Source organism: Rhamphochromis longiceps, linkage group LG15 (genome assembly GCF_057381845.1).
Source record: "Rhamphochromis longiceps isolate RC_006_pf linkage group LG15, R_longiceps_female_GT1.1, whole genome shotgun sequence".
Taxonomy (NCBI): Eukaryota; Metazoa; Chordata; class Actinopteri; order Cichliformes; family Cichlidae; genus Rhamphochromis; species Rhamphochromis longiceps.
The window spans coordinates 38642117-38658151 of record NC_140571.1 but is presented as its reverse complement, the minus strand read 5'-3'; the positions used below and the strand labels follow the sequence as shown (position 1 = coordinate 38658151).

The 16035-nt window shown below is 41.7% G+C and overlaps 1 protein-coding gene across 4 annotated transcripts in view; it reads right to left on the bottom strand.

The window, feature by feature from the left end:
- Positions 1–16035, bottom strand: part of ptprsa (protein tyrosine phosphatase receptor type Sa) — a 240661-nt gene that overhangs the window by 152758 nt on the left and 71868 nt on the right. Inside the window, exon 1 of one of the 4 annotated variants that reach the window (XM_085381290.1) lies at positions 2706–2723. The exons of the other annotated variants lie outside the window; for them this stretch is intronic. The gene's annotated coding sequence lies outside the window, so the exon portion shown is untranslated. Of the gene's footprint in view, positions 1–2705; positions 2724–16035 lie in introns of those variants that run through there. 4 annotated transcript variants of the gene reach the window in all.

The window sequence follows — 16035 nt, the reverse complement described above, 5'->3', positions numbered from 1 at the left end:
TCCAGAGGGGGGGAAAATGTTCGATTTAATTATGTTTCATTGTAGATAAATCATCACACTACTGTCCTAACAGACCTACTGTCTGTTCAAAAGTTTGCATATACGTGCGTCACCCTCTGCAGGACTCCAAACACCTCCATTGCACTCATCTCCAATTTCACAGAGGAAGCCGTCTGCAAGATTCCTCCCACATGCTGCAAAGCTGCTGTTGTGCCCTTTAACAAATCAACGCTGCAAATCACAGCTGCAAGTGCTTCTTTTTTCTTTTTTTTTGAGCACAGCACTTGATTGCAACTTTAACGCAGAACTAAGATGGGCCAGTAGGCAACAGGCTTTCAGGGTCAATAAGGTGAGCATTATTTTGGCAACTGTAATCGAATTGCATTCTTGTTACTATTTTTCCACTTGAGCGCCATCCAGGGCAGGAGAGACAGGGAGGGTGTAGAGAAGCTGAAGGATCGAGCGCTCTGGCTGAGGAATGCAAAAGGGAAAATAAAGCTGAGGAGAACAAAAACAACGAGCGGAGTGGGAAAGAGACAGAGGGACAGAGAAAATCAATACCTTGCCTTGAAGAGAGGCCTACACCAAAGGTGCAATTATGCTAAATGTGTTTTGTTTACGCGGCGGCAGGCCACAGAAATTTCACAACTGGGAGGAGGGGGGTTATGGGGGCTGAGCCAAATTAAAACATTATGACTCCAGGGTATAATAACCCCAAACAAACATGTTTGTTTTCTATCCTATCTTTACATTTTTGGCATTTTGTCAGGAATGCAAGATAGCACTAAGGGCGAAGGCATCTTTATATTATAGTTTGTTTGTTTTTGTTTTTTTTACCCTTTAAGCTGTTATTGGCCTGAAAATATACATTTAGGTCTCTGTAGCAATAGGTCCTTTGATCCACATGGCCTTTTTCACTAGGAAACTTGTGAGTACTGTGTTGGTGGTTGTTTCCCAGTTGTCACATGATTTTTTTTCCAAAGTTAATGTACCAGTATGCACGCCAAGTCTAACTGCATAGACATGTCAGTCTTGATGTTAAGTGGATTATGTCTCAGAAAAAGCCCTTTCTGGTCAGGTTTCTGGCACAAACCCAATACTCATGACAAACTGTTCTACCACCCCTGCAGCTCACATGCTTCTGAGCAAGAGAATCAACTCCATCTGTATAACACTGGTAAACAGACAGGTTCTTATATAGCACTTTTTTACTCTGAGCGCTTTTATACAACTTGCGTCATTCACCCATTCATACCTGCACTTTTTTCATGCAGACTGGAGCAGATGGGGGTCGAACCACCAACTTTCTGATTAGTAGGTGACCTGCTTTACTTTCCACAGCCAACCACTGGTGCGCTGTAAGCTGTTAATTTACAGTTTTTGTCTTTTTCGACACAGTATTTTTGTTTACCATATTCTCATGTAGCTTTTCTGTCCCATGAGAAAAAGTTTGGAACTGTGTAAACGTGAAAGCAGCCTGTTTGAAAACAGTTTGCATCCTTCCTGAAAATCCTCCCAGAAAAACAAGAAAATAAAGAAATGTAGCCCAAACCCTTTCACCGTGTTGGAATAGTCCACTGGGGCTAAGTATAGCAAAAGCTGTCAGACTAAATGTAGCTCCGAAACAACTGTGGGACTGGATCGTGCACAGGTTCAGTCACCCTCAGCTTTGAACAAAGGTGAGTTCCTACACGACATAACTTTGACTGCAATTATTCACATCTAAATATCATGTGATAGCATTTATAGTGTCAATCGGTGGAGTACTTCAGGTAATCATGGATGCATGAAGGTGTTTAGTGGCAAAGGAGATAGTTCTCCTTAAATGCAGTGCTGCAGGGAACCACAACACACCTGAGGTGTAACAACTCGAAAGGAGTAAGGAAATGAATATAGCAAGGTTTCTGTCAGAAGATGCTACCATGCTGCAAAAAAAACATTTCAGTCCCAAGCACAACTTAAATTGTCAACAGCTGTTCCATCTACTTCCTAAAAATGCCATGGCAATGTCTTGATGCTAATCCAATCAACAGTCTTCTCCAAGGGGCTGACTTGTTTGACAGTGTAAAGTCCCCGTTTGTCAAAACTGCGGTGTGCTGTGAAATTTGAGTCGGCGTGTGAAGGACAAGATGATAGCATCAGGTGACAACAACTGCCAGTGTACCATAATAGAGGGCCAATGCTGAAGGAAAGGTGAGCACTGAGGATCTGCAAACTAAATTTCGTAGCATGCTTAACTGAGCTGGTAACCATCACAGTCACTAGTTTGAGAGGGGAGAGAGGGCGGAAGGGAAGCTTGGTGGCGGTACTTTATGCTGACTGAATGCTGGGTTGATATTTGCTGGGAGGAATGCTGCAACCAAAGTTAACATCAAGAGGTGTCATCTGATTTCTTGTGGAGTGCCAGGTGATAAGTCGGATGCTGCTAGATGAAAGCAGAGGGGAACATAATTCACCTTGTGTCAACAGCACTACAACAAGCATGACATCAGCCCAGAAAGTGATGGGTGGGGGTGGGGGGGTGGGGGGTGGGGGGGAGCTGTGTCCTGACAAGCCAAATGGTACTGCACCATGGTGCCATGTTTACTCATGAGAAGAGTTCAAATAGAATTAAACAGGACCGTAATAGTCAGTAGGAAACCTTTGAATTCAGTGCAAGCGAGAAATCAAATCTTGCCTCAAGTGCATATAGCACTCCAAATCACCTGCTGCCTTTATCAGCTGATACTATTTCGATCTGCAGCTTTTAGCCCATTTTCCTCCACCGCAGAGGTCATCCAAAGACACCAACTCCAGTTGAGGCAGAGTAAGCGAGGAAGGAGGTGCCGAGTTAGAAATGGATGACCTGAAATAAGGGGGAAAGTTTTGTAACCGAATGCATCAAAGCTGAAGATTACAGCTAAAACACATTTCCCTTCTTCTTTTTTCTTCTTAATAATGGGGGAGGGGAAAGAAGTAAGAAAGTAGGGATAAAGAAAGGAGAGCATTTCTGTTATAGAGTAGTCAGCCATGTCCTTCCAGTGCCTTCTGTTCCATACCCTACAATGCACTGACATGCTAAACTGTAAGCGTACTGACACTTGCTTGTTGGTTTCTCCTTTTCCCTTTCTGGATTTTTAAAATTTGCGTTCACAATCTGTCTTCCTCACTTCCTGCCCTCTTGTTTTCATGCAAACCTTTCTTCCCTCTCCAGTATTCTCCTTGATAGGGCTGGAAGCTTTGGTCTCAAAGAAATCACTGTATCTACCTTCCTCCTCCTTCAAATCTACCTCCTACTCTTTGCCTCCGTCTCTCTTCTTCCTTCCTAATAAAATAAGATCCTGCTTATAAAACACACATACACACACCTCAACATTCTTCTTTCTTCCGCCCTCTTTTCTCAGCGCCCAGTGCTGTGTGCCTATGCTACCCGGGGCCAACAGGTCAAGTGCATGCAATCGCCTCAGCTAACGACCTGCACCGACTCAGATCAAGTGAGACCATGGACTCTGGGTAAAAATAGCTTGCACATTTGGCTGCTATTCAAAGCTCAAGTGCAAATTGGCTTCATGGAGGAGGGAGTTCTTTGGAATGCTTTGGATGCTGGTGGGCAAGGATTTGAACTCTTGCAAACATCTTAAGCACATCAAATCGAATTTGCAGCATAAAAACATAGCAAAAGAATATTTTAAATTGCAACATGTCTTGTGTGACTTTTAGACGGCAAGGTGTCCTCCTGTTTGTTCTTCAAGACTCGATTACACTGTTGTTGGGCCAGGAGATAAATTGAAGTCATAAGGGCAGGAGCCAAAGTCACATGATGATGAGGACGAAGGGATGACTGACCACCACCGAGTAACCCTGTTTGCACTCACTTAGGGGTGAAAATGGAGCGAGGTGATAAGCTCTGAGGGAATCATATGATAGGCCAAGCAGGAGGCAGACACATTCCTTAACCCAAAACTGGTTACAGTTAAATGCTACAATATTCTCCACATACCTACTGAGGTTTGCAGATGTGAAATGCGAGCACAACCTTCATGTGCACAGATGGTTGTTGTTGTTAAATTATGTTAGGATCACACACTAATACAGACACACAGGTACGGTTGAGCAGTAACAATATGTGTGAGCGCTCACGTACATAACTCTATTTTGGATAGGACAGCCTTATCTGTTTGCATGCGAGCGCTGGCTTCAGCTATTAAAAGTGAAAGCCATCAAGTAGAGGTTTCAATTACAAACCTGGTATAAAAAAAATTAAAGGTGCTTGAACGGGCTAATAGCCACTGAATCCTCTCCGCACAAAAGCGATATGCACACAAGCAAAAGCTCATTTGCAGTGGTATGCCAGCCATTTCACTCCATGGGTACCTTTTATCTCATTGACATCAAAGTCATTAGTACACTGGAATTGTGTTACAGTTGTTGCATATTTCATTTGAAAGACTCTGAGAATTTTAATTTCTGCTTTTTTCAGCACAGCTGCCGACTTCAACAAGTGAAAAGGCTTACTCACCAATCCCTTTTTTTAACCGTAAAACCACAGGGGTCAGACCTATCTAGCCATGACTCCACACATAGTTGGCACTCTCTGGATTCCATCTCATTAACAAAAGTCAGACCACCACTTCAGGCAACTGCAGGCCTCTATGGATATGCGCAACACACAGACGTGCACGTCTACATAGGGCCCTACAAGCTGCCCAAAAACACACTCACACACATACATGCAGAGTCATCTTAGGTTACTGATACCTTCTGACACAGTCTCCCCAGACCCATTTTATGTGCCGTAAATTCGACACAAAGCAGAGGAGGGGGTAAAAACCAGAACATTTTGTGTGAAATTCCCACTTTGAAGTGTAGGACACGCTTGAAATGAAGAAAAATAACCGGCCCAGGTTCCTCAAGGTTCCTCTTGGCTCCTTTCTCTAAACTTACTATGTTCAACTCCAGCCTGCCTGATAGGCGTAAGCTTGGCTGTCAGCATGCAAGGGGCAATTTAACAAAAATATCACACTTTCACTGCTTACTGCATAGAGGGGAAAAAAATCACTTTCCCACCTTTCTCGAAAGTTTGCATGTCTTTACTTTGTACACAATTAATTTACATATTAGCCCCAAGGCCATGCAAATGTATTTATTTTGTTAGTGCTATGAAGATGTGACTCTTGATTTTGTCGGTTTTTTTAAAGTTACAAAGAGTGGGAAGGAAGAACTATGTTTTAAGAGGAGGAAACATCTGGTAGGACTAGAGAAGGCAGCCATCGGCCACCACCAGTATACTCTTGTTTACAACAAAACCAGCATCAGCTAACCATTCACATCTCTCTGCTTAGCATTCGGTTCAGTGTGGGTCAAATACTGCCCTGCTTTGATTACTCAGCACTGGGAAGCAATCAATGACACCTAAAATTATTTATTTGCCTTGCTGGGAAATAAGCAGGAGAACAAAAAAGAGCAAAGAGAGAGACAGAGAAAGAGATATTATGCACACTTGTGTGATTAAGAGGAGAAGCGTGCATATGGACCGATGATAAAGTAAAGCTTAAAATTGTAATTATTCAATGCAATCTCATGTAATTTAGAGTGATTCTGAGGTTTATAACCAAGGTTTTCAAATCCATCAACACTGAGATACAGGGTGTCTATATCTCATGGGTCCAATGCAAAATGAGCATAGAGTAAATTGAGTAGCTCTGCATCACACATGTATCTGCTGGCTCAAAGCGCTAAATGTTTTTCACCCAAGCCTTATATTGAATGAAAATACCAGTATCCCACAGGGATAAAACAGAGACCGATTCAGACTGCACACAGATATGACAGAACATTTCAAGTCTCAGTTCTTCAGTTTCTCTTTTGATGGGGACCTATTCTGCTTTTTTGATTTTTTCTGCTGTGTGAAAGTAATTGTTATGTGCTTTCAAGAGCTCTGTTTCAAACACGCTGCCGTCAGCGCAGCACGGTTTTCCAGTGGTTGTGTCTTCAAGGCACCTCCACAGTTTATTCCAAGGAAACAGCCCGTCTTTAAAAGTACTTTAAAGGTATAATAATACTTGAGTATAATAACAATAATAATACTCATTTATAATAAATGACAATAATGCATACTAAGACTGTCATGTTCCACAGTGTGCCAGTCTAATATTTATCAGTCAGAGATATCCTGCTGTAATTTTAGCTTCTCTGTACATTTGTGCTGTCCACTTTTGCATTGTATACAGTTGCATTTAATCTTCATTGCTTACTTAGAAGGTTAACCTTTCTTAAAAGGTTTAAACTTTGTTTTCTGGGGAAAACATAGCAAGAGGAAAGGCGGTGCTAAGAAACACTGGGCTCTGCAGATATTCAGAAAAGAAAAAATGCGCCCTTTTGGGAGAAAGGCTTAAAAGAAGCTAAAACAATTTCATACAGGATAAAGTGAGGGAGCCAGTTTAAGATAAACGAGGATTGAACTGTGAATACTAAAGAAATGCAGAAAAATCAAAATTCAGCTAAAATGACCATAATAGGGAACCCTTAAATATTACGATCCCACCATCCATCACGTTCAAAGCTGCTTTCCTTCTTTCCCTGATCGTCTGCCTGCACTGAGCAGAGACTGCCATTCATAACATAATGCTACTCATAAGCAATGCTCCCAAAGGCACCAGCCAAACAAGTTCCCTCTGTGATTTACAATAGAGGGGCCCACTTCATTATTAACTGGCTAGCCTCACGGCCTGGGGGCAAGACCATTACCTCTACATGGGGGTAGATGCCACAGGCAGCAGTTGGTCTCTTCGTGTGGTAAAACAACACGTTGTAAAAATGATAGATAAGGTATGTAAGTGCAGACTCCAGGCAAACTCAGAGTCCTTTGAGTACTAAAACCTTTGTTAAATGTTGGCTCCATGGATAACCAAGACTTCTAACATTGTTCAGATGAAAAACTGATGATTAAATGTGGGGTTTGGTGTAAACTGCTCATATATTATGGTCCAAAAGTATCAGAAAGTACTACAGTGAAATTTAAGTCAATGCGTCATTTAAATGCGGATGTTCAGCTTTAACTCAAGTGGGTAGCAAACTCATTGCACCAGCAGTTTAGGAATGTATTAATACACGGTTCCGCATTTTTAAAGACTAAATATGAGGACTGTTTTTATACTTGGATGAAAATCATTTGCATTTGCATGACATCACCAAATGCTTTATTTCCTCCCTTGAAATGCTCTACCAGGCCGGTCCTGCAGCCACATTCAGTTCCTGATATTTGTGGGTCTCTCTGCCTTCACTTTGTCTTTACTAACTTCAGTAACTTGTCTTCAGTAAAAGTATGCTCTGTTGGGTTGGAGTAGTCAGGTAACTGATTTGGCAACTGAAGAATATACTATTTTTGATAAAGGTTTGAGAAACTCTTGGGTTGCTTTGCAGAATGCTTTGGGTCATTATCCATTTGCATTGTGAAGCAGTTTTGCAGCATTTGTCAGAATCTGAGCACAGAGTATAGTCTTGTACACAACAGAATTCATCCTGCTACTTCTATCAGCAGCCACAGCATCAATAAACACTAGTGACCCGGTTCCAGTGGCAGCCAAAAATGCTCATAACAGGCCATATCATTGCCTCCATCCTGTTTGACAGATGATGTGGTATGCTTTGGACCATAAGGTGTTTCCTTCTAAATACCTTTCTTTTTCCATCATTCTGATACAAATGAATCTTGATTACATCTCAGTTAGACAGGTGCATTTGCTTTCTTACAAAAAATAAACCAAGAACTTCCTGATCTTGAGTTGTTTGTAACCCATTTTAAACCTGTCTATATTTACATTCATAACACTGCCTTTTGATTGTAGATGTATAAAAAGGATCATATTTGCTGAAAACTTAATGGAATACTGTACCCCTTTGAATTAAAGCTGAAATCAGATCATTTACATCTTGATTTTGAATCCACTATGGTGGTTTACAGGACAGTGACACAAAAACTGTGTCACTGTCCAAATACTCATGGACCTGTCACTGAATGCAATTTAAACTTAACACTCTCTGGGCAACTACAAAGGGAAAGCTATCCCTTAATCAACATTTGCAGCTACTACTATATTATACTACAAAATAGGCCCACTGTACCACATACTGTTACACAGCAATGTGTCAAAACAAACACGCACAATGCTGCACAAACGAGGTAAATAAAACTGAGCTAGATAGGTGTTGGCTGAGGGAGGTAATGTAGTCTGCCCAGTTAGGCACATCTCCTTTGGCACCAAATCCTCTCTGGGTCCTGGCACGGGCCTATCCCACGGCAGTTGGCAAGTGGGGTGGCGGCCATCTTAGTGATTGCAGAATTGGGTGCACCCCTGTGTGCTAAAAGACAGTTTGGCTGTAGTTTAAAAAGCTCCTAAACCCCAATCTGCTTCTTCCTATTTTTGCCCTTATGGTATATCCCTGGAGGGCACTCGTTCAAATTCATTAGTGCTCCTTTATTTCCATGAAAATGGGAGACCCACTGCTCTCCATCTACCTCCTGTTTCTAAACTGCTGTCTCCATTTCCCTTCAGCCCGCAGTCTCGCTGCCTGTCTCTCTTTCACTCTCACACACACCAAACTCACTGTCATTTGCTTTTATTGTTTCAGTCTCTCCCTGGTTTTCCACTACACTAACCCAAGGGCGACTATGATGGGACTGCGAACAGCAACCCCTATTTCCATGCCAAACCCACTTCTGTCTTCCCTTTCATGCTTTCAGGCCTATCCTGCACCCTGTTGAGACTACAGATTAGGGTATAATGACAAATGTCACAGGGGCTGCCCTAAGGGGTGGGGACAGGGACTGGATTTATCACCAAATAACTCCCATCTATCCCTTTGGCTGAAAGACAGAATGAGAGGAGTGGACAAGAAGCATCATTGCTGCAGATGAGGGACATCACTCAGATACAACATGAAATATGGTTTTGTAAATCTCACTTCAGATTTTCCTGAAAAAACGTGATCATTTCACTGATGTATGGTGAGATTTCAGTTGGATGACAATGGTCCTGATATCGTCATGTAGGAATATATGATGTCTCCCTGTCTCTGAAGTGTATTTCTCTTCCAGTTCCCACTTGGTGGCATCAGGCTGCAAGCTGAATCTGAGCAGTGCTGGCTCTGCTTCCCCCTCACTATCTTCTCACATCGACGACAAATAGACTCTGATAACAGCTTTATTTGTTTCCCCCTAAAAAGAAAATCCATAAACATTCCTCCTACTCTGATTCCGTCTTTCACCAGATAACCTAACAGGTGTTTAAATTTTACACCTTAAACTGGATAGATTTAAACAGCCTTCTTAGACTACACATGCAACGACATTGAGAGACACTCAAGAGGAAAAATACTTCAGTCTATTCCAGAGTAACTGAAGTGCTTTATTTGAATTTCTGTCTCAAAATCAACTTTATGATCACTGATTTTAGACCACAGGTGTCAGATGTGTTTATACCAACCAGGAAATCCCAGAGAAACACCTTCACCTCAATTAAATTCTGCTCCCGAAAACATGCCTAAGATGCCAAATTAGCTGTCTCATTTATATAGCTATATAGCCTAAGCAAATGACAGAGCAAGGTCTGCAATAAACACTACTTAAATTGCAATCATTAAAGCTTTTTTTTTCCGTTTAATTTAGCGATAGAAAATAAGTTTTCATATAATAAGTAACTAGCTACTCTGTATTGCTCTGTATTGTCAAAACTACAACGAAGAAAAGCACACAAATTATAAGACAGTTTGGTGTCTTAGACAATCTTCCCTGTGGTACAAAAATCAGAAGTAAAAAAAATAAATCTGTTATTCTGCCCTGGATTTGATCCACAAACAAAAGGGCGACAGCAGCAAGGGGGTAACCCCCCTCCCCACCACCACCCTGGTGCTAATCTCCCCAGCCATGACTGGTATCTCTGATTGGGCTGCTGTCATTCTTCCTCCAATCTCAATCACTTTTTAATCAGGATTATCTTCTCCGACACCGAGACTCGAGAGTTAATTAGGAGGCCAGCCACTGCAGGTGCTACAGCCCAATTGGGATTGCTTGGTTTATTCTTCATTCTTTTCCAGCCCTAATTTATTTTGATCTCTGAATCTATAAAACCTGCATCAACCAAAGAAAGCAGCCTGTGATAAAAACCAGGCAACAACTTCTATTAATCTGCCAATGCTTGGACCTTAGACCATAAAAACACAAAGAAACCTACCTGTATGTAGATTAAAGGAACAGTTGAAAACTGAGTCTTTGCCTGTGTGTTCGTGTGTGTGTACACATGTGTATCTGTGAGACAGCTGCACAAGAGCATTTCCTTATAAACACAACCACGCTGTGTAAAGCATTTTTTTTTTATTCATCTTTGAAGCAGAAAACAAATGTCAGAGAAACAACAAAATCTTCAACTTTTCAAAAAAGAAAAGAAAACACCAGGTTGCCCACTCTGTTTCCTGTCAGCTGGAATACAGTGGAGAGTGTCTGTCTCCATTTACATACAAATGTCACCTTCTAGCTTCCCAGGGGCTGGGGAAGGTTTTACTATCTCCACCGTGATGCGCTTGACAAACTTTTCTTCCCCGTCTGGGAGACAAGCTTGTGTTACACTGTGAGAAAGTGAGAGGAAACTCAATGCATTTTGCTTCTGGTGCCTTCGCTGTCTTCTTTCTCTTTGACATGCCACTGGTACGCTGTAATTTGTGTATCAAGACTGGAGCACATAGGCTTTGTTTCCATTTCACTGAAATATGAGGCAGTGTGCCGTTTGAAAAGGCGCCCGGGCTGCAGAAGTTGTAATTATTGAGGAAGCCTGATGATCGGGCTTTTGGATGGAAGGGGTTTGTTGTGGTAGGGGGATTATTAATACAAAACAAATGATTCCAGTGAGCCAGACTGCAAACAGAGTGCGTAAAATGAGAATATCTAATAACGGCCTCCTTGTACTAAGGGAAGCGATAGCATCATCTGCATCTATAGCAATCATCACCACTGAAGAATGCCCAAACTGCCAGCGCTGCTTGTATTCCCAGTGATGCACATGCAGCCATTTTCTGTGGTTAAGTGGCCCACATAGTGAATCTGCACCATTTCTCATAAACCAGGACGTGTATCCCCTGATGCATAGGGATGAACAATCAGCCTGACAGGCAGGTAGTTACTCCTTCTTAACCCCAGCTCACACTGCATGATGCAACGGAACAGCAGCCCCCTCCCTTTTTCTGCTTTTCCTGCTTCCCTCTCTTCAAGCATGCTCCCTCTATTCATTTTCTCATTCTCTCCCTATCTCTCTCCCTAGCCTCCTAATTTTTGCACACTGCCTCTCTTCATTATTCCCTTTCCTCTCTTTAACACCCCCCCAACTGCAATTCACTAGCTTCCTCTCTTTCTCCCTCTCAATCTCTCTTTTTCCCAGAGGCCCATGTTTCGTTGCTTGCATTACACACAATTACTTCCATCCATCAATTATCTGCCTACTCCTCTTTAGCTACCCCACTCCCCTTTCTCTACTCTATGACAACCCCCACTACCCTGATTACACGTGTTTCTCTGCAACCTCCATCCCTCACCCGCCACCCCTTAGCTAAGAGTACCTCCTTGCGCTCTCCTCCTCCCTCCCTTTCCGCTCCTTTTCTCTTTTCCCCTTGTAACAGATGTCCCCTAAAGTTTGGGTGAGGTTGTGCATGTGGTGGAGAGGGCAGGAACAAAAGGATGGGGTGGTGGTGGTGGTAGTGGTGGGGACACAGATGGGGTGTGGTGGTGATGGGGGGTGAGTCATCTGAATGGTGCCAAGCCATCTTGCCTTGAGCTTTCTGTGTCTGCACAATAAGCAGCAGCGGATTAACAGCTTTTTAGCACACACATGCACACACAAACCCACTCACATCTCATTACAACACCACACTGGAGCAACAACCTTGGATAAGCCCATGTTTGGCATGAATTAGTTAAAGCTGTGACCCTTAGAATAAAAAAAAAAAGGTTCAACAATGCTCTGCTAATGTATGAATACACTAACACGGTTTCAATTAGCAATAAATGCAACAATAACTGCATACTGTGTGGATTTTGTGTGTGCATTGTGCAGCCTTTTCAACATCAAATCCAGGTTGTTTTCAGAAGAAAGATGCTGCAGCATTATTCTCAAGCTAAAGCTTGATCCAAATGCAAAAAAGTTCGATTTTGGCACATTTATATAAAAGCTGGTCTCATCATGCTGGTTGCTTACTCTATCAATTGTATATGTAATTGGAGGAGTTTGTAAGAAATGGAGGGACGATGCAGAACATTAACAAATCAATCAGTCTTTGTCAGTGAAGCACAAGTTAGACTGTCCATTCAGCAAAGCACCAGTAGCGAAATTAAATGTGGTTATGAATGCTGAGTGCAACAAGACATTAAGTATGTTAAGTTAAAACATTCTTAAATGGACAGACAAGATGGTAGACACATTCCTGGTGAAGTGTTAGAAAAGTTTTTACCTTACAAAGCACAAACTGACTCAAACTACATTGTTTCTTAAAACTAGTTCTCAGATGTTTTGTGCAGACAGTCAAATGTGCCCCATCGAATGGCCTACAAGAGCAGGGTTTAAATGAGCTAACTGCAACCTGTTTGAATCCGTCAGGTTTAACCTCCCCAAACACACACAAACATAAACAGACTACCACCCCTGTGTAAAACCTCACAGGGGTCAAACTGCCAGGGCACAGGACAGCCTTTCCTGCCAGACTTATTTTGCAAAGATGAGAAGGAGGCAGACACCCCAAGGGGAACCTCAGTGCATCAATCTGGGAGAAGCCAGCTGGTAATCACACTTAACATAGGAACAGCCCAACAGCAAGCATCAGGAGACCCCCATAGGGGATGCAGGCAGAGAGACAGGACCAGACACACCCATTTGTAGGCTGTCACAGACTGTTAATTACTTCTCACCATGAGGCAGGAGTTCACATTAACTCTATAACTATAAAAGGGGATGGGTTCAGGGCCATAGGGAAATGAGAGTAAACTGGTGTTTGTGTAAAAACTCTGTCTAGTACAGTTTTCTCTCTCAGGCGCTTTGCTTGTTCAAGGGTGTTACATCTTACACGAGACTGAACTGTATGAGAAAGTAGCAGGCATCAACAGAAGGTCTGCTCCTGCTTGTAGTCAAAAGCAGATTACTGTCACTTCATCAGAAGGAGCTGAAGCGAATCATTTTTCTAAAACCTGGTGGAGCCAAACGGGATGGGCAGGAAGCTGGGGAGGTTGCAGTGTGCTTATGTATTCTCAAAAGCTTTAGCAGATAGTCTGGCAGAGATTAGTACGTTCATGACGGTCTACCTTCACCTCTGCATACAACACAATAATATGACTGCACATTCTCCAACTAAGGCATATCTCTAGGAAATATAATATTCAGGTATAAATGTGCCAATGATATGATAAATTTAAAAAAAGCAATGCAATCAGGAAAAAAGTAAAGGCGTGACATACAGATTCAAATATGCACGAGTGACACATAGAGAAAAAGAAGAGTTTTGAATCTTATCTTAATCCCTGGTATTTTACACCTGGACAGTTTGGAGTTGTGTCAAAAGCCAGAAAACTAAATAGGAAAATGGGGAATGATTTCTGAGGGAAAGAAACAAATTAAGTGAAGAAGACAGAGGCATGAAGAAAACCAAGGATGAGAAAACACCAGAGGAGCCCAAGAGACAACCAAGATGCAAAGGGGACTTAAAGTCAGCCAGAAACAGATCAATGCTGCTGAGTTCACACACGTTATCACAGCCTTGTCTTATCTGGCCCCATGCCTCTCAACCCGTGTCATCTCTGTTCAAATCCATTGATGGCTTTCTTTGGAGTGGTAACCTTTAGACTTCAGTTGGTGGGTAAACTGTGACTTTTGGGGGTTCCCCGCCAGTTCAGAACAAAATTCTAAAGGGAATTGAGCTACAAACTTTAGACCTAAGGCATCCAAACAATGGTGTCTGAGCGAATAGTCAAACATTCTCTGCAAGTCACAAGTCTCGCGTGTCTCCACCTGTGGACAAGTCGAAAACAGGAGGATCCAGTGAATTGAAGAGATCTTCTAGAAAACTTCCAACCTGCAGTTTGCACTTATCTTTTTATCTTGTTTTTTTCTCTCTCTCTCTCTCAGGAAAGCAGAAGGTGTTTCTTGGTAACTGGGCCTGCACAAACAGAGGTCTGATCTGACTTGTTTCAAAACTCAAAAACAGGTACATGGTATGTAATGCAGTGCACCACACATTGCAGAAAAAGCGATATGCTGTGGGGTTTTTGCAAACATTCATCATGCAACAAAACAACAAAGAGTGCCAAAAACATAAAGAGCTGTTTGCCTTTACACAGCCACCATGTATTATCTTGCCCTACAGTCTGCTTTGTCTTACAGTTGTATACGAACATAGACTTATAGGCATATATCGCTGTTTCAGGCTAAGAGGGTTCAGTAATAACTTTTTATTATTGGTGAAACCATACAACTAATAGGCTACAGTTCAATGCCCAAATGTGACCCCTTTACTTTGAAATACAGAAGCCCAACACTTTACCTGCAAAACAAGTACTTTAATGCATTAAAATTTCCTTAAACTGTACATCTCCTTAATATATGACCCATCAAAAACTTGGCAAAAAACCCCAATGACACCTCTTTTTTTTCTAAAAACAAATTGAATTTTAGTTTTGCGACAAGTTATGTAATCTTCCCACTGCTTGCACGGTGACGCTCACATTATGAAGCGGTTAGATGCTACTTTTATTGAGTGCGTTTCCAGCCTGGTTAAGTAGGAAGAAATGTGAAGGACAAAGGATGGATAATACACAAATCAAAGAGGAGAGGAGGGGACACTTTAGAAGACACACTGCCTCCTGTTTTCACAGTCGAGCTAATTGCGCCTCGTGTCGCTAGAAGAGCACTGATTTAGCACTCGGAGCAAATTAAAATGAATAAACACAATTAGCTGTGAGTGCAACAGCGCCTCTGCATAACGTGCTGCATTTCTCTCTTTCTCTCTACCGCAACAGTCACTTTAGAGCAGCTGTTATTAACTGTGTTGTTGCGTCAAGTGCAATGTGAATAATTTCAAAGCACTCGATGCCACCAAAACTCTGCTAATTTGGATTTGAATAAAATAAACAGGGCACAGGCTAGTAAGAAAGTGGTCCTAAAAGCCTAAAAAAAATAGACAAATTAAGTGTGTGATATCGTTGTGTCCTCTTGAGTAAAATAAATGTGTTGATTGATGCTTTGGTTTTGTCATAACTGCTAAATATTTTACAACCTTGCAAATGAAGTAAAGTAAATAAAGTCCAACCAACCAACTTTAATTCAAGGTGATTAAATGTGAGGAATTAGAGCCATTTTTTGCACACTGTCTGTGTTTTAATAGGTTCTTGAACATGTGTGGACAGTTTCCTTGTTTCATCATGACAAATGGTGTGGGATAGTTCTAACTGTGTTTAGAAGCTGTTCAATGAAACTAAATACGGTGGTAATGCACAAAGTCCAAAGAGGTGTTGACAAAAGTAAGTCTATCAAAGTGAGAGCCTAACAAAGCTCTCTCTCTGATAAGTCTGCTTTATTTTACAGCCTAAAACAGAGACAAATGAATAACAAGCAAAGTATTTTTTTCAGGTTCTGCTGTTTGATTTTTATTTAAAAAATAAAAATAAAGCCTTAGCAAGACCATAAGATGAAAGAAGCCTCTTACGGAGGTAGGCATATCAAAAGGTATATCATAAGGTCAAAGTTCTTAGAGAACCTAAAATAAACTTATCTGAATGTTAAGAAGAGAAGGGAAGGACGGATTCATAATCTAAACATGTCCAACATCATTTGTCAAACATGGTGGAGGGAGTATTAAGGCATGAGCTTGTGTGGCTGCCAGTGGAACTGGGTCACAGTTTTTATTACCTCTACCATAGGGGTTATGTTTTTGTACCAGCTTGTCTATTTGTCTGTGAGAAGGATTATGCAAATGCTGCTAGGCCGATTTTCATTAAACTGACTAGAGAGGTGGCACATGGGCAAA